Source organism: Labeo rohita, chromosome 13 (genome assembly GCF_022985175.1).
Source record: "Labeo rohita strain BAU-BD-2019 chromosome 13, IGBB_LRoh.1.0, whole genome shotgun sequence".
Lineage (NCBI taxonomy): Eukaryota > Metazoa > Chordata > Actinopteri > Cypriniformes > Cyprinidae > Labeo > Labeo rohita.
Window position 1 is genome coordinate 28,965,352 of NC_066881.1, and position 19,064 is coordinate 28,984,415.

General features: G+C 35.4%; 1 long non-coding RNA gene across 1 annotated transcript in view; it reads right to left on the reverse strand.

Moving 5' to 3' along the window:
- Window positions 1-19,064, reverse strand: part of LOC127174925 (uncharacterized) — a 77,149-nt gene that overhangs the window by 37,328 nt on the left and 20,757 nt on the right. Inside the window, exon 2 of the long non-coding RNA XR_007828925.1 lies at window positions 11,600-11,734. This is a non-coding gene — a long non-coding RNA (uncharacterized LOC127174925). The remainder of the gene's footprint in view (window positions 1-11,599; window positions 11,735-19,064) is intronic.

Sequence of the window (19,064 nt, forward strand, 5' to 3'; positions counted from 1 at the left end):
TCACCCAAATTCTTGAATCGATTTTGCTTGACAAGCCTCTCAATGCTGCAGTTCTCTCAGTTGGTTGTGCATCTTTTTCTTCCACACTTTTTCCTTCCACTCAACTTTCTGTTAACATGCTTGGATATAGCACTGAACAGCCAGCTTCTTGGCAATAATTGTTTGTGGTTTACCCTCCTTGTGAAGGGTGTCAATGATTGTCTTCTGGACAGCTGTCAGATCAGCAGTCTTCCCCATGATTGTGTAGCCTAGTGAACCAAACTGAGAGACCTTTGCAGGTGTTTTGAGTTGATTAGCTGATTGGCATGTCGCCATATTCTAATTTGTTGAGATGGTGTTTTTTTGTTTTTATATATATATATATATATATGAATGAATGGCTTTTTTTATAAATGACTTTTTCAAAGGTGTAAATAATACAAAGATTACAAGACTTTGTTTTACAAGAAAATGCTATTTCAGTCTTTCTACCTTCAAAATTTCAATTTCTTAATTTACATTTTTTTCTTTTTTTCAAAACTTCAAGAAAAACTCGCAAATGCGAGATTTAAAGTTAGAAATGCAAGATATAAACTCGCAATTGGACTCGCAATTGCAAGCTTATTTCTCACAATTGCGAGAACAAAAGTCAGAATTGCCAGTTTTAAACTTGCGAGACGTAAAAAAAGATTTAAGTTCTTATGCATATTTTTAGATACAAATTGATACTGGAATTGAACGCAATAATATTAACTTCAACCAAAGCTGCGGTAAGTTAAGAAACTTCATTTAACTATCACTGGAACAATCTGATCACCAAATTTTGAGTTCGTATTGAAATCATATTGAAGTCTATTTCATGAAGACTTTAAGTTTGAAACACTTTAAGTATTGAAATCACTTCTGAAGCTTTTTTCTCTCCAAAGGAAAAACTTTGAAACAATATTTGAATATTTAAAATAACTCATTTGTGAATTTTCCTTCCTGTGGGTTGAGTTCTTTTAAATATTTTGATTTTGACTCTCTCAGTGTTTTTGAATTTACTGAAATAGTCAGCAACACCTTTCTGAGGTTAAAAGTTCCTCTTTTCAACACTTTCACAAAACTATTAACATTCATTTATTCAGAGCTGGAGGCGAAACAGTTGTTTCTCTTTTTTCTTCCGTGCAGATAAACGTTTGGTGGGTTTGGCAGTTTAATGTGCTGTGGAGTTTAAAAGAAACACATTAGCATGTCTGTTTCATATTCAAATGTTTGTACTAAACAGCAGTTGTGTTAATTGGTTATAGCTGGAGGAACGCCTCAGAGAACCTGTAAGAATAGACCATGTGAAATGACAAATGAGGACAACTGGGAGAAAACCGGCGTGAAATAAGACGCAGTCTGGGAATTTTTATGTTTTCCCAAGACATCACCTTTCCAAGACCATCCACTGGTGCAGCTACCTGTAAACTAGATTTTAAAGTACCTGGACAGATGCGACAACTCTGGAGAGCAATTCCATATAATTTCATCTGCAAAAGCCACAATAAAACATTATAATAAATCCAGCAGTCCTCATGTAAAAACAACAGCATGTTGCAAACTGCCCATGGTAAAATAAACACACCATCCGGATCATTTTCTGCCATTACAACTGTTTGTTTGAGGGTTGTTCACAATATTGTTAGTTATAAAAAGCATGAACTACAGTGCATTGCGAAAGTATTCATACACCTTCATTTTTTTCATGTTTTGTTTTGTTGCAGCTTTAGGTTAAACTGCTTTAAAGGAGAACTTCCACTTGCAGAACAAATAATTTACTCACCGCATTCCAGAGCCTGTGCTACACAAGCTTTTGTGTTTAAAAAGTATACAAATTTTTCTTTTCCGAAAAAAATGACAGATCATTTTGCTAGATAAGACCCTTCTTCCTCAGCTGGGATCATTTAGAGTCATTTGAAGCTGCATTTAAACTGCATTTTGGAAGTTCCAAATCGGTGCACCAATGAAGTCCATTACATGGAGAAAAATCCTGAAATGCTTTCCTCAAAAACCATAACTTATTCACGACTGAAGACAGAAAGACATGAACATCTTGGATGACAAGGGGGTTAGTACATTATTTGTGAATTGTTGTTCTGGAAGTGGATTTCTGCTTTAAATAACTTTTTTTGTCCACATCAATCTACACTCCATGCACCATTAATGACAAAACAAAAAACAGCTTTGTAACAACTTTGCAAATTTATTAGAAATAAAAAAAAATCTGAAATGATTCCATAAGTATTCATACCCTTTTCTGGGACACTTGAAATTTAGCTCAGGAGCACTCATATTGCTTGTACCACACTTCGAGTTGAGCTAACCTGTGGCAAAATCAATTAAATGGGTATGATTTGGAAAGGCACACACCTCTCAATATGCATATCAGAGCAAAAGCCAAGCCCTAAGGTCAAAAGAACTGCCTGTAGAGCTCAGAGACAGGATTGCGTCCAACCACACACCTGGGGATAAGTTCAGGAAAAAAATATGCTGTATTGAAGGTTCACAGAAGCATGTAGCCTCCATTATCCATAACAACTAGGACTCTTCCTTGAGCTTGCCTCCTGGCCAATCTGACTAATTGATGGAGAAAAGCCTTGGCTAGACAGGTGGCCAAAAAGCTGATGGTCACTCTAGTTGAGCTCCATGATCATATATGCAGATGGGAGAAACTTACAGAAGGACAAACATCACTGCAACACTCCACGGATCTGGGCTTTATGGTGGAGTGGCCAAACTGAATCCTCTCCTCAGTGAAGACACTGAAATTGGCAACAAAGCACGTAAAGGACTCTCAAATTGTGAGAAACAAGATTGTCTGGTCTGATGAATTTTAATTCCAAGCATCATGTATGGAGGAAATCAGGCACAGAAAGAGTGGCTTATGGACAACTCTCTGAATGTCCTTGAGTGGCCCAGCCATAGCCTGGGTTTGAACCCAACCAAATATTTCTGGAGAAATCCTGAAAATGTGCGCCTGCGCCAATCCAAGCTGAGAGGTAAAGAGATGAGGAGAAGAATGGCAGATAATTCCCAAATGCAATGTGCAAAACTTCGCATGATACCCAAAAAGACTTGAGGCTGCAAAGGTGCTTCAACAAAGTACCACATTAAGGGTATGAATACTTATGCAATGTACTTGTTTCAGTTTTTTTTAATTTTAATAAATTTGCAAAGTTGTCACAAATCAGTTTTTTGCTTCGTCATTATGGTGAATGGAGTGTAGATTAATGTAGGAAATTATTTTTAAAGCAGTTTAACATAAGGCTTCAATATAACAAAAAGTGGGGGAAAAAATGAAGGCCCTGGTGAAAAAAACAGCATATGCTGGTAGGCACGTTTTGATGTTGGGATGCTGGTTAGGTATGTTTTGGTGCTGGTTTAAGCCGGTCCTTTGCTGGTCCTTTGCTGATTGATGCTGGTCCTTGACCAGCAACATGACCAGCATAAACCAGCAAAGGACCAGCAAAAACCAGCACCAAAACATACCTAACCAGCATTTGCTGGTTTTTTCACCGGGGGGGTATGAATACTTTCGCAAGGCACTGCATTTGTGTGAGCACACCTGTCATGAATACAAGGTTTCTCTAAAGCCGTTTAAAAACATCTTTTTAAAGATCTTTGATGTTTACGCAAACCTTCTATTACTGTATTCAAAAATAATTACTTAAAGATGTTTCAGAGGCGAGTGAAGCACTTATATGTAGAAGTAGAAAAAATAAATAAATCACAAAAAGCTAAATCTACTGTTAAATTGGTTTCCACTGTTGAACAACGTCAGGTTTCTTATAACTGATACACACTGCATGACTTTTTCAATATTCAACATATGTTTAAAGGGATAGTTTACCCAAAAATGAAAATTATCCCATGATTTACTCACCTTCAAGTCTCAACTTGGCTTATAACAAAATCTGACATTTTTCATTGCAAATCCTCGTTTTGTACTTCTAATTTGTGACTGGTGTTTACGGTACACCTACGTCATCCACTAGAACGCCCCTCCCGGTAAATGCGCATATGACAATTAGTGGAAGCTAGATACTACGGTTTATTAATTTTTGATTAGTAATATGCATTGCTAAGAACTTCATTTAGACAACTTTAAAGGCAGTTTACTCAGTATTTAGATTTTTTGCACCCTCAGATTCCAGATTTTCTAATAGTTGTATCTCTGCCAAATATTGTCCTATGAACACAAACCTGATATACAAATCATGGGGTAAATCATGGGGTAATATTTTTTGGGTGAACTATCCCTTTAAGCAAATTAACCAAATCTCTTAGTGGAATAATTCATTTTCATTTTGATTAATAATATTAAATATAATTTAGTAAACATGTCTTACGCCCACAGTAAAGGGGGTTTCAGACACACCATTTCACATCCCTTTATTTATGGTGAAATCACTGTAATGTACTGCCTTTCAAAGCTTAATGCATTTGGATTTATTATCAAACATTTATTTTAACAGGTTAGTCCTTTGAGAAAGACCTTGCCAAAAATCACAGCATTTTAATTCTTAAAATGGTACTTACGAAATATAAATATTTCATATTTAGATGAGTCAGTAAATCGGTCAGTCACTGCAATATTTATTCTAAATTCAAAATGTTTTCTGATAATTCATATAAACAGGAGTATTACAGTGATATGAAATGCCTTTATTTAAAGGGGTCATCGGATGCCCATTTTCCACTAAGTTGATATGATTCTTTAGGGTCTTAATGAAAATTCTATAACATGGTTTGGTTAAAATTTCTCAATGGTAGTGTAAAAAACACCCTTTTAACCTTGTCAAAATCAGTTCTGCAAAAATCAACCTCTTCTGGTTGCTTTAAATGTTAATGAGCTCTGCTCACCCCGCCCCTATCTAAAACCCTTATACTCACTTCTGCTGTAAGTGAAGCTGGATCACGAATGATTCACGCGAACATAGACGCATTTATGTAGATCCAGAGGCATGTTCCCTTCACAAACAAAAGTCATCCACTGCGTCTTCAGTGGCTCAGATGTCGGGGGTAAATGACGACTACTATGTTCATTAATACATCCAACAACAAAACACCTCAATCGCTTAGGAGCCATTCTTGTCTACATCCCTGTTCCGGCATCGAAACAATGGCGATTGGACTGTTACAGCTCATCAGAGCGGGTCTAAGGTAAGACGGCCGTGTCAATCAATCTATCGTGGGAGCAGCCTCTGTTGGTGTGACGTCACACAGACAAGATGCTGAGAATGGCTTGATTTGACAAAGGGGAAATCATTTTTACAGATTAAATAAAAACCACTGGGTGGATTTTTATCATTATAGACACATTTATGTTCAAACAACATGTAAAAGTGAACTTTGCATCCGATGACTCCTTTAAAGGTCCAATTCTATAACAGTGTGGTGAAAAGTACTTAATCATCTTCGGTCAAGTCTGAATAAAAGCATATTCATGCATCTAAATATTTGAAGAGATTTTTGTCACATTCTAACACTAGTTCTACGCAGAGCGGCCATTAAAAAAGAAACATTCATCCACTTAAACCTGCTGTCTAGCCTTTAATTAGGCATTTAAGAAGCACTTAAGAAGTTCTTCAGTATTTAACTTTAGACTCCCTACAAATGCTACAAAGGAGAGAGAGAGACCGAGAGAGAGACTAATTATAAATATCCGGCGAATACAATGATGAATTCCTTTTGGACTGCACAGATGATAATTTTTCCTCAAGGACAAAAGCCTCAAAACACAACTATTCATTTGCTCCATCAAAAGACTGGATTCTTATTCCGCGTCGTGTTTTGCTGGCTGTACCTAATTCCCCTTCTCCAATTTCCAATCTCCTCCTTCCAAAACCACTAACAATGAAGGCAGAAATGCTTTATGATTACGCTTCAGAAAATCAATCAACACATGGCACATCACTGGAGACTGAACAGTTGTACTAAATATAGCAAATAAATAAACTGCTATGAGGGGACAAAAATCAGCTCCTATATTCAGATTGTACAGGAATATGTGGTTAAACACAACCTGCTCTGTCAATTACACCTAATGGCATTAGCAACCAATTTTAATGCAGTAATGCAACAGATTTCTGAGTGGAACAAGACAAAAGGCAACCTTCTTAAAGGGATAGTTCACCCAAAAAATTAAATTCTGTCATTAATGACTCTCCCTCATGTCTTTCCGAACCCGTAAGACGAATGAAATCCCAGCGCTTTCTGACCTTGCATAGACAGCAATGCCACTACCACGTTCAACCTAAACAAAAGTCCTACTTCTCCTCCCTCCATATATCCAATATACTTTTCTAGACTTTACAAATCTCCTGGCCAACAAATCCACCCCACTGAGAGCGAGTGAGAACCAATTCAAGATCTCTAGACCCATATTTCACCACAACTATCATGACTGTCCTTCACAGCCACAGGCGTCGTGAGAGATCGGCTCGCTGAAGCCCATGGAAAGAGCCTGTTTTTTCACAGAACCTTGCTTTGATTTGAAGGTCAGTCATTGGTTTGCATTTTTCACACATGAGTGCAACATCAATTCTTCAATTTTGTATCACTCTTATTATTCCAGGACTTTTTATGTTTCTTGACAAAGACTTGTATGCGAGTATACCGTGTGTGTGCCTTCCCTCAGCTATCCTCTGAGCTACGGAAACAATCAGCTGCGTGAGTCCTGTGTGCAGGAGATAGCAGAATTGGCTGTGAGGAATGATCTTTGCCGTTGAGCAGAATACCTGCTCATCTCTCACCGTCTGCACACAGCCGCCCCAGCCAACACTTCACACCGCCGCAGAGACATAACCTACACAGAGATGCATTTGTCCTTGAAACAATCTCGCTTTCATTAAAGCTCTCACTCTGTGATGACAAAATGTTTCCGAAGGACATGATACACCAAGCTTACACTTACATGCACTGTAGAAACATAAAGAGCTACTGTGTTACAGACAGTCAATCAGTGCATAAACTCTATCAACGTCATCATGAAAATTCTGAGAACTGAAAGAGAGAGTGAAATGACTTGAATGGAAGGTAAAAATAAGAGAGAATGAAATAAAAGCTATATAATAATTTTTATTATATATTATATATATAGAATTAACATTTTACAGTCAAAACAAAATGTATTCAGACACCTTTAACATTCTCACACAACTAGACAATTCTAGCTCCAACAGGACAATGACCCTACGCACACAGCAAGAGTGGCTTGTCCTTGAATGTCCCTGAGTGGCCCAGCCACAGCCTGGGTTTGAACCCAACCAAATATTTCTGGAGAAACCTGAAAATGTGCATCTGCCCCCATCCAAGCTGACAGAGCTTGAGAGGTGAAGAGATGAGGAGAAGAATGGCAGATAATTCCCAAATGCAGATGTGCAAAAAACTTCAAGTCATCCTAGGTGTATATGACTTCCCTCTTGCAGACGAATACAATCAGAGTTGTATTAAAAAATGTCCTCTTAGCTAGCTCTGCTAAGCTTTATTATGGCAGTGAATGGCTGCTGAGATTTTCAAGTTTTTTAGAGTGCATTTGTCCATCATAAAAAGTACTCCACACAGCTCCAGGGGGTTAATGAAGGCCCTCAGAAGCTAACTGATGTGTTTGTGTAAGAAAAATTTCCATATTTAAAATACAAACCTATATAATAATTTTGATTATATATACACACACACACACATATACATATATATATATATATATATATATATATATATGTATACAGTTATCAACATTTGAAGTGGATTAAAACCTTTCATTAAATTTGTCCTAAAACCAAAAAGAATACCTGTTCTTGTCTTTGTTCTCAACTTTGATGAACTTTTTTTTGATCCACTTCAAATGTTGACTACTGTATACACACACACACACGTTTGTTTTTGTGAATTGTGGGGACTTTCCATAGACTTCTATAGTTTTTATACTGACTAAACGATATTGTCTATCCCCTAACCCAACCCTAACCTTAAACCTAGCCCTCACAGAAAACATGTTTGCAGCGTTACACTTTCAGATAAACATCATTTACTATTTTTAAACATTTTTTAATCATTTATTGCGGTCCCCACAATGTCAAAAAGTTTCTGGTTTCACTATCCTTGTGGGAACATTTGGTCCCCACAACGTAGCAAAAACAAGTACACACACACACACACACACACACACACACACATATATATATATATATATATATATATATATATACACACACACACACACATAAATTATTATTGCTTTTATTCAGCAATTATGCATTAAATTGATCAGAAGTAACAGTAAAAGATTTTTTTGTTACAAAAGATTTCCATTTCAAAATAAACGCTGTTCTTTTAAACTTTCTACTCACTAAAGAACCCTGAAAAAAATGCATCAGGGTTTCTATAAAAAAAATATTAGCAGCACAACGGTTTTCAACAGTAATAATAAGAAACATTTCTTATAGCATATTAACATATTAGAACGATTTCTGAAGGATCATGTGACACTGAAGAAACAAATGAAGTTTTAAAATATATTCAAATAGAAAAAAAGCTGTTTTACACTGTAATATTACACAATATTTATGCATTTTTGAATGCAGCCTTGGCAAGCAAGAATCTTCTTTAAAAAAATATAATTAAAAAAATATAATTAAAATATGAAAATTAAAACGATGGGTAATAATAGATTATGACGGAATTTTTATGACCTGTTACGAACCAATCATAGGGGTTTCCGTAGTATACATTTGCACAGATTCCTATACTGTACCATACTGAATTGCATAGAATCTTATTTTTACTTCCATTGCATCGTAGTGAATTGAATCGAAATCGAATCGCACTGCATCATAATAGGTGTAAATCATATTGCATTGCATTAGTAGCTGCTTCATATGGATCTTTAATGTATTGTCCTACATTCGGCCTCAGTTATTGAGATGCACATTCCTAACACCAAAAAAAAGCTTAAATTGAAATAATAGGTGCTATGAATGTATATTGTGAAATGGTTAATCTTTTGATCTATATATGTGGATCTGTGGTGTACATTCACTCTTCTCTGAGTGATTTAATCTTATAAGCAGCACTTGAAAATGACTTGTGAATCTAGTCTCAGGTTTGTGGTATCTTGGGAATTGACTGTTGAGCACATCATCTTAAAAACCAACTGTGTGAAAAGCTTTTCCTTATGAGTGCATATGAGGACATTAAAGACAGGTTTTAACCTAAAGTGAGAGGAAGTACATTAGCAAAAATGATCCTCAATCGCTAAATGATTTGTAAGGGCAGTAACTCCCAATGCATTTCACAGTCATTTTCAGAAAGAAAAGAGAAAAGCATATTCACCACAATAATATGCATTAAGCAGACTCATATCTTGACCTGATGTTGAGCTCCAGACTGAAGCCCAGAGCAGACGGAGCGAGACAAACTAATAGTGACTGATGTTTAGAGTGCGTCCCTCTCATCTATGGATCTCTCATCTTTCTCTTCTCTCATTCCTTTAGACTGACAACCAATACGCTTTGGTAAACAGCCAAAAAAAGGTGCAGGGCCAGATTCATTCATACGTGTTTGAAGGTGGCCAATTCTTGCTTCTCCTTGATAGCGGGACGGAAAAAAAGAAGAATTTGATTGGAATGATAGAACGGAAATGGGAGCGGACGAGGAGGGTGAGACGGAGTGACAGAAAGTAATTACCCAAGAGAAAATAGGAGGAATAGAAGGAGCGGCACTGCCTCAGCGGAGGTGCCGAAGATTTAATGTCCGAATGATCATGAAAAATCACCATCATCTCATGAATACACAGGAAAAGATGGCGACAAGAGACAGAACGATGGAGTGTGACACAGGAAGAGAGAGAGCGTGCAAACCAGGAACATGTACAAAGAACATCCAATCAGAAAATTATGAAATAAATCACTGCAGTCGCTTTCTAGAGTTTTACTCTACACACGAAATACAAGCATGGGAAATTAGCACAAATTGCTTAATTGCACTGCAGAATTGCACCCATTTGTTCTGAACACAAGAGACTATACTGCAAACCACTTGCACTCTGTCAGCAGCTCTTTGGGATAGTTTTAAATGGTTTATTTTTAAGAAGTTATTAATGAACACTTCAGATCCTAATAGTGTCATCTATAGCACGGCCCAGGCCGACACCATGGATCATGTCCTAACCTCACTACAGGAGGGGTGAGAGATTAGCGTAATGCGCCGTCCTGTTCCAGCTAGGAGACAAATAACTCCAACAAAGCCGTAATTACCCAAACACCCAGAGCACACTAATTAGCATACCCGCCACAGATTGGCTCACAACAAAAGAAAGCACCCCCCAGAGGAATCTCATGGCAGCGTTACCCATATTTCAGTGACCAGGTTAGCTTATATTATAATACTGCATAAAGCAGCAGTGCAAAGTAAATATTTAATCACTAAATATTTAAAATATTTCTCAAATAATATACAATTAATTTGATTTATCTTTAGTAAAATAAATAAATAAATAATAATATTGAAAATTTTGGGGTCCTTTACATCAAAACATTTGAAAAACCATATATGATACTGAAAAAAAAGAAATATGACAAATTTAAGGCTGAAGCCCTTTCTCTATTGTTCTCTAAAGAAAACAAATGGTTTTGGCTTACTCCCTACAATTTTTATATGATTAACTTAGGTAACAACAGGTTCCTTATGGAAGCCCATTTCTGCCACCGAAAAAAAAAAAAAAAAAAAGGTTATTGAGATTTTTTTCCTCACAATTTTTTTCTCAGAATTGAGAAACTCGCAATTGCAAATTATAAAGTCCCATTTTGAGGGGGAAAGAAGACTGATATGTTCTCAGAATTGCAAGTTTATGTCTCAATTCTGACAACACAATTGCGTTATATAAAGTCAAAATTATTGCATGATAAAAACAAGCATATCTGACTTTGTTCTCATAATTGGGTGATATAAACTCAAGTTATTAAGAAAAAAGAAAAAAGTCAGAATTGTGAGAAACTTGCAGTTCTGAGAAAAAAGTCACAATTGCGAGATATTAAAATTGCAATACTGAGAAAAAGTCATAATTGCAAGATGTAAACTCTAAATTCTAAGAAAAGTCGCAATTCTGAACAATTCTGAAAAATACAGAAAAAAAGTCAAAATTATGAGATACAAATTTGCAAATATGACTTTTTTCTCAGAATTGCATGATATAAACTTGCAATTCTGAGAAGTCACAAGTGCGAGACAAACTCACAATTCTGAGAAAAAAAGTGACAATTGCGAGATATAAACTCACAATTCTGAGAAATAAAGTCACAATTCTGATAAAAGTCAGAATTGTGAGTTTATATTTAGCAGTTCTGACTTTGTAACTTTTAGTTGCGAGTTTATATCATGCAATTGTAAAAAATTCATTCCTTATGTTCTTTCAATTCTGAGAAAAAAAAAAAAAATCAAACTCAAAATTGCAAATGCAAGAAAAAAAGTAAGAATTGTGAGATCAAAAGTTGCAATTACCTTTTCTTATTTTGTATTCAGTGGCGGAAATGGGCTTCCATAGGTGCTGGTATTAAAGGTTGGTTATTTTTACTTAGAATAAATAAATAAAACTTACGTGTTTCTCTAAATTTGGTCCTTTGTCCTTTTTTCAAAGTTGTTTGCTTGTGTTTCTGATCATTTCCATGCCTGTGTTTGGCTGATGCATTAAGTTTTGACGTCTTTCTTTGCACAACGCACAGCCAGACAGACACTGAAAGAGAAATAAACAAGGGAAAATCAATTGTCTGATTTAAATTGCAGTTAGTTTAAGTGTCTTTGCATTACAGCGCTAGATGAAAGTTTAAAGCACAATTTCTCAGTCCAAACACCCAAAACAGAGTCAAAATCTTGAAAGATTTTCTTCCACTTGGCAGTGAATTAATATTAACATAAACGAAAATCAATAGAGTTTGTATTAAGCAGTGTGATGGTTTTACTTTCATAAAAATCAAGAGCTGAAAATTTCACCAAAAACTCATTTTACGATGTTCAAAATCCACATGATATTTACTGGAACACAAGAGTTTTGAAAATTTAAATGACACAAAATGTATCAAAAATATCCAAATAGTCCATATGACTCCATATTCAACACACCAGAATCACAACTGAATCACTGATTTAAACTAGAGTACTTGTTCAGAATCATTAGAACCAGTTGTATGAACCTAATCAAGTGAATCATTTAAAAGATCTGATTCAAAGGAATGATTCGCTCACAAATTAGACATGGCTACAGGCTACTTCTCTTATAAACGCTCCAGGATTTGATATTTTTAGGTGACCTATTCCTTTAAGTAATTACCAAATGTTTATAATGTTTCCAAGACATGAACAATAACAGGAAGACGCAAGTACAACAGCTGCTTGTCCTCTGAGAGGTAAACCAATTAGTTTGATTAGAGCAACGCTGCGCTAGTCCTTGAAGAAATGCATGACATTGACCTTTCAAGATCTCACTAAAACTTATTGTATTACACAAGTGGCATCCCAGCTCATCATGTGTCAATACAGTTATATTTCTCCAGCCAGGATGCTGGCATTTATTCCATGTTTGAGGTATTAGCTTCTCTGATATTAAAACATTTAACAACACTCAACCTGCAATATCATTCATCTAGTAAATTATTGATCACTATTCACCAAATAATGCTTGATAGACTATAGCTGTTCACAAATTTCTGCTCACTGCATGCAAAAAATAAAAACCCTCTGAAGATGAACAGCAAGAGTGTTTGTGATGGCGGGGGATGATGAGATTGTCCTGTCTGCCTCTCACAGTTTTGGATGAGATGTGACAGCAATGCTTCATAGCACCATCTGGCTCTGGGGATAAAAATCATCAATGCTAAAACCTCCCCAACAAAGCAAGTAATGAATGAAGAGGCTCCTTTGCCAAGGAGATGTACAAAGACTGGCCCAAACTTTCTCATCTCCCATTCTTTCTCTCTGTTGTTTATGCAGGAGAATGATAAACAGCACCATCCGAACAGAACAGACCCATGTATTTGCCCACAGCTCAGTCCAGCTCATTGGGAATTTCACATTACAAAGACCAGCGACTTCCTTACACGAGCCAAACCATAACATAATGAATAAATTCCCATCTGAAAAGACCTCTTGTAATTAGAAAGAATAATTACAATCTTAATACACAATGGGATCTAAAAGTCTGAGACTACACTAAAAAATTTATTCTGAATAAATAAACAACAAAAACAAGTGAATAAATAAAATTAGTTTTAAAATGTTAAAGAACAAATTAATGTAATGTAATTTGTATATTTGTAGTTAATGTATTTGTATGCATTGCATAAATGTATTTTTCATTTATGTTATAGTGAATAGCGATAGATAGAACAATAGAGCCATAGATAGAACCATAGATCGATAGATGGATAATTTAAAGGACAGACAGACAGAACGACAGATAGATAGATGGATAGATAATTTTAAGGACAGACAGACAGATAGACAGATAGATAGAACGACAGACAGATAGATAGAACGATAGATAGATAATTTTAAGGACAGACAGACAGATAGACAAATAAATAGAACGATAGACAGATAGAACGACAGACAGATAGATAGAACGAAAGATAGAACGATAGATGGACAAAACGGTAAAACGACAGATAGAACGGTAGAACAATAGATAGAACGATAGAACGATAGATAGATAATTTTAAGGACAGATAAACAAATAGATAGAATGATAGACAGATAGAACGAAAGATAGAACGATAGACAGATAGATAGACAGATAGACCGATAGATAGAACGATAGAACGGTAGAACGACAGATAGAACGGTAGAACGATAGAATGGTAGAACGATAGATAGAACGACAGAATGATAGATAGATAGATAGATAGATAGATAGATAGATAGATAGATAGATAGACAGATAAACATTTGTCCAGCTAGAATTAATAATTAAAATAACAATATACTGTGAGGTCCAAAAGTGAATTTTATATATTTGAAATAAATAAATGAATAAATAAAATAAATTAATTTACAGAAAAAATTAGTTAGTTATGTAAATTATTAATTAATTTAAAATGTTGAAAAATAAATAATATTTATTTGATCATTAAATTTTAAATTTTAATAAAATTTTAAAGGACAGACAGACAGACAAATAGATAGAACGATAGACAGATAGAACGACAGACAGATATATATATATATATATATATATACAGAGAGAGAGAGATAGATAGATAGATAGATAGATAGATAGATAGATAGTTAGATGAGTTTATTGTGCTTTGGCTACAGTGGGTAATTCTAGTGGTGACAAGAACAATGTCACTTCTGCAGGCTGCGTCGTACTCTGTAAGATAAAGTGTCATTCTTTTCATAGCTTTCGCCAGCTCTGAGACACTGGCATGGTATTTCTCCTGCTCTTTTTCTAGACTCATCACTAAATGAAAATTTAAAGTGAAAACCTGACTATTTCAGGAATCTTGTCACTTGTTTTTGAAAGTCAGTGCTGCTTATGCTACATTTTCACACTTAAAACAATAATGTGGTTCCTCTTGTACCACTGTCCTCTTTTATGCTAAGAAATAAGTCACCTGACAGTTCTCTCCAAAGTGGTTTCATTGTTGACAGCATTAAGTCAGAGTCTGATTAAGCAGGCTATAAAACACTTTTAACTGTCAGGAAAATTACTTGTCTTTGAAAATTTTGGTTCAATTACTAACCTGTTGACCAAAAATAGCCTTAAACCTACACAATTTTTGTTTGTTTGTTTTATTTAGTAACTTTCAGGAGGGTGTACTCATTGCAACACAACATTTTATCACTTTGATAAGAAAATCTTATTTTGCGGAATAATTTTGACATTGTTTGGTAATTGATCAAGCAGGCTTGTTGGAACATTATATCTCCAAAGAACCCTAACATGTCTTCTAAGTAAAGAGTAATTGCTGAATTTGTTAAGATTTAGAGGGGATGTACTCATTTATGCTGTACACTGTATATATTACACCAAAATAAAAGCATTTGTGGCTTCAGAAATTCAGTCTGACCATGAGATAGGAGATATAAGTTACAAGCAAGTATGGCCTTGTTATAAATTACAATATGACAAATTAATTATTGAGCCCAGAACCACATGTTAAAAATACTGGTGTTTATAAAACATTTTCTATGAAGGATACAAGCAATACTGCCTTTGAATGTGGTGTGAAAAGGCAAATATAGGCAACTCACTGGGTTTTTTAACAGAACTAGTGTGGTCTGAACCCACTGAATACTATATACAGTCCACAGTATGCAACTGCAGAAAGTCAAAGGCCACATCACCTCTAAATCTGCAGGTAAAGTATGATTTCAGACATCAGAGTATGCATCAAAACAATAGCTCCGCACTAAAATTATGACATCTTGCCTCAGTCACAGTGTAACGTTACACAGCAGTTCACTCATTTCCATCCATTTATCTCAATATCTGTTAATTAGGCCAAGCAAGAGAAAAGCTAATGTTCAACATATGTTGTTTATTTGATATTCTCACCTTGCGACTTTGCCCTCTTTTTAGATTATTAACATAAAAAGTACTTGACATTCTGAAAGACAACTTCATTTTAGTTCTAATAGATCCCACCTGCTTCTCATGAATATTCATAACATTTTTTTTTATTAGGAATTAATGAGTTGCAAGATACAGCTGGCATATCTAAACGCTTGACTACATCCCTTTCCTTTTAAACACCAGAAAGGTGACAGAGTCCATTTGCAGTTTCTGCAGTCGCTTTTGTCTTTGAAAAGTTATTTATATCTTGTTCCCATCTAGATGATGCAAAGTGGCAATAATGAGCAAAAGAAACAAAATAATTAGTCATAATTAGTCTGCATTTAATGCAGTTCAGTTAAAACCTGTAACAACAAATTTACTCCAATTAAGGGAGGAAAAAAAAAAAAAAGGTTATTTATATAGCTACATAACTGCCAAAACCCCACATATTTTCATTTTCAAAAATTATTTAGCATCAAGGTGATGCTTTTATAATTGATACTTTGCTAAATGCATTTCTGATTTATACAGATCACACATTTAGAATCTCTATTTCCATATTCCACAAGGACTAATAGCAGAGAGTGTGAGCAGTTTTATCTCACTCCATCTATGCCAACACGCTACACAACAATGCATGAAATATGCATTCATATTGATTTCACACCCACTCTGAATTAATTAACCTATCCATACTCTCAAAGAGCACACATATCCCTGAAAAATATCAGATGATGCTGGCTAAAATATATAATTTATATAAATAGTAACAGTAACCTCTCTCTTTCACTATGTGTTCACACATGATGAAATATAGTGCCAAATGTGCTGCAGGACATCCCACGCTGGGCTGTTGTGATCGCACATCACAAGCAATAGATATATCGTCTGATCCTCCAAGGATCAAATGAAAGATTTCAAGCAGAGAAGTAAATGATTTGCCTTCAGGACTAAACATGGATATTTTTAAGGGTTTGTGGACATCTCAACTATTCAGACTTAAACATCAGGTTCTGCCAGTGTATACATATGCTATTCAAAAGTTGTTCTTTTTCTTCTGAAAGGAATTAGGACTTATTCAGCAAGGACTCACTAAATTAATCACAAATGACAATAAAAAACATTTAGAAAGTATACAAAAGATTTCCAGCACAGATTTAAACAAACAAAAAAAAACAACAAAAAAACAAAACAAAACAAAAGTAATTGAGACTTTTTAATCTGACAAATCAGAACTTTTACTAGTAGTCCTGTTTATTTTGTTAGAAAGAAAAAAAAATCTAAAAAAAACACATTTCCCCCCCTCGCAATTTTGATTTTGAGTGTGCATCTTGTAATTCTGTTTTTTTCCCACCATGAAATAAAAAAATACAGCTTTTAGGCTTTTAAGGTGTTGCCAAATTTGCAGTTTTCTATGTGGAATTGGGTTACTTTAACATTGTTGCCGTAGGTTGTGTTTCCATGTCCACGGGTTTAAAGCAACACTAACAACATAATATTTAGGAATGTAAATTTTCCTAGGAGAACTTTTTACCCCCCAGAACGCGGTTTTAACCAGGGGAAGCCCTGAAACATGATTGGGCTATTTTGAGTGCAATTGGGCAAGTTTTGATGTTAAAAGCTGGCAACTCATAGTTGTTCATAAGTCCCTTGTTTGCCCTGTACAGTTAAACTGCCCACTGTTCTTCAGAAAAGTCCTTCAGGTCCTACAAATTCTTTGTTTTTTCAACATTTTTGAATCCTTTCCAATCATCACTGTATGATTTTGAGATCCATCTTTTCACACTAAGGACTATTGAGGGGTTCACATGCAACTATTACAGAAAGTTCAAACACTCACTGATGCCCTAGAAGGAAAAATGATCCATTAGGAGAACTTTTGAACAGAATGAAGATATGTACATTTTTCTTATTTTGCCTAAATATCATATTTTTTTCATTTAGTGCTGCCCTTCAGAAGCTACAGAAGATACATACATGTTTCCCAGAAAACAAAATAAGTTAAAGCTTACCCTGATCTTCAAATTCAAAAGTTTTCACCCCCCTGGTTCTTCATGCATCGTTTTTCCTTCTGGAGCATCAAATAAAAAATAACATGCATTTTGTATGATTCTTCTTACTTTGGTAAAATAATTCACATTTTGCAGATTCTGCAAGGTGTATATGCAAATATATGACATCAACTGTATATCCCATTTCAAAAGGTTTACCCCAAAAGATAGGAATAGCAAAAATAGGTTACTGGCCAATCCACCTTTTTCCTGAACGTGGAAGTCTCCTCAGACTGGAACAATGCTTTACATTTCCAGTCTCTGGTATATCTAGTCAAAATAATATATTTCAGAGCTAATTATGTAACGTTAAACCTATGAAATTTTTTTCTTTAAAGCACATGGCGCTATAGTTTAATCACTTTACAGTGTTGCAGTAGCTTTTGCAGTAACTCACCTGTCGTAGTTTAATGAGTGGGAAGATGACATGAAGCGACGCAAAGTTCAGCTTCACTAAAAACAGATGAACGCACATAATATACAGCTCCTAATTGCAGTGAAGTTTACAGAATTGTGTCCACAAAGTGATGAGCACATTATTTTATTATTTCAAACACGGTATTTTAACCCAAGTCACTCCTTTTTTTTGTCATCATTTGTGCAAGGCATAAAGCGCCGGACGTGGACAGTTTTGCTGGTACGCAAAACAAGTATTGTTACTTTATAGGAATTTCTTAACCTTATTGGCATTTTCATGGTTTAGATCGAATAAATCAAACAATATTGTAGCTGAGGTATCCCATCAGCCAGAGATTATCTAAACAATTTTTTGAGTACAGTGAGTAAAATCACTTTGAACTGTCACTGACATGAATGGAAATGTTAATGGATAGCTCTCTAGCTATTACAGACGTCCTTGCTTAGTGTCGTTTAAACAATGTTTGTGACTAATACGTTTAACTGAAATGTTTCTGCCTTTGTGTTATTGCATTAGAGGTCAATAGCCATTGATCACCTCATGCTCTGTTATGGATCAGACATGAAGGAGAAATTAAATAAACGACCCATAAAACAGTAACACAGAGCAAACATCGACACACGGCATGTAATCGATCCTAAAACGCTCCCGCAGATATGATCTGAATGTATATGCTGGTGCTATAAGCTGAATTGAATTTTAAGTTGAAGTTTATTGACCAAAACACGATTTGAGCTAATCTAGAGTGCGAACTGAACACCCACATGCAATTCAGTGCTTAAACCCAGCAGGTCAAATCAGTAAGAGATCTGACTCATCAACTAAGAGCTGTTTTAGAGTGAAACGGTTGCTTGGTATAAACACTGCTTTATTGGTTTGATTCCATCAGTTTTGCTTCATTACACCCTCCCAGACACTCGATGCCCTCATATATGATTAAACCCTCTCCCCCATCAGTAACCACATACTGAGAGCCAATTCAATGTCCCACCCTCTCAAAGTGCTTTGACAATCAGAATATTCACAAATGCAGCTCTTTACG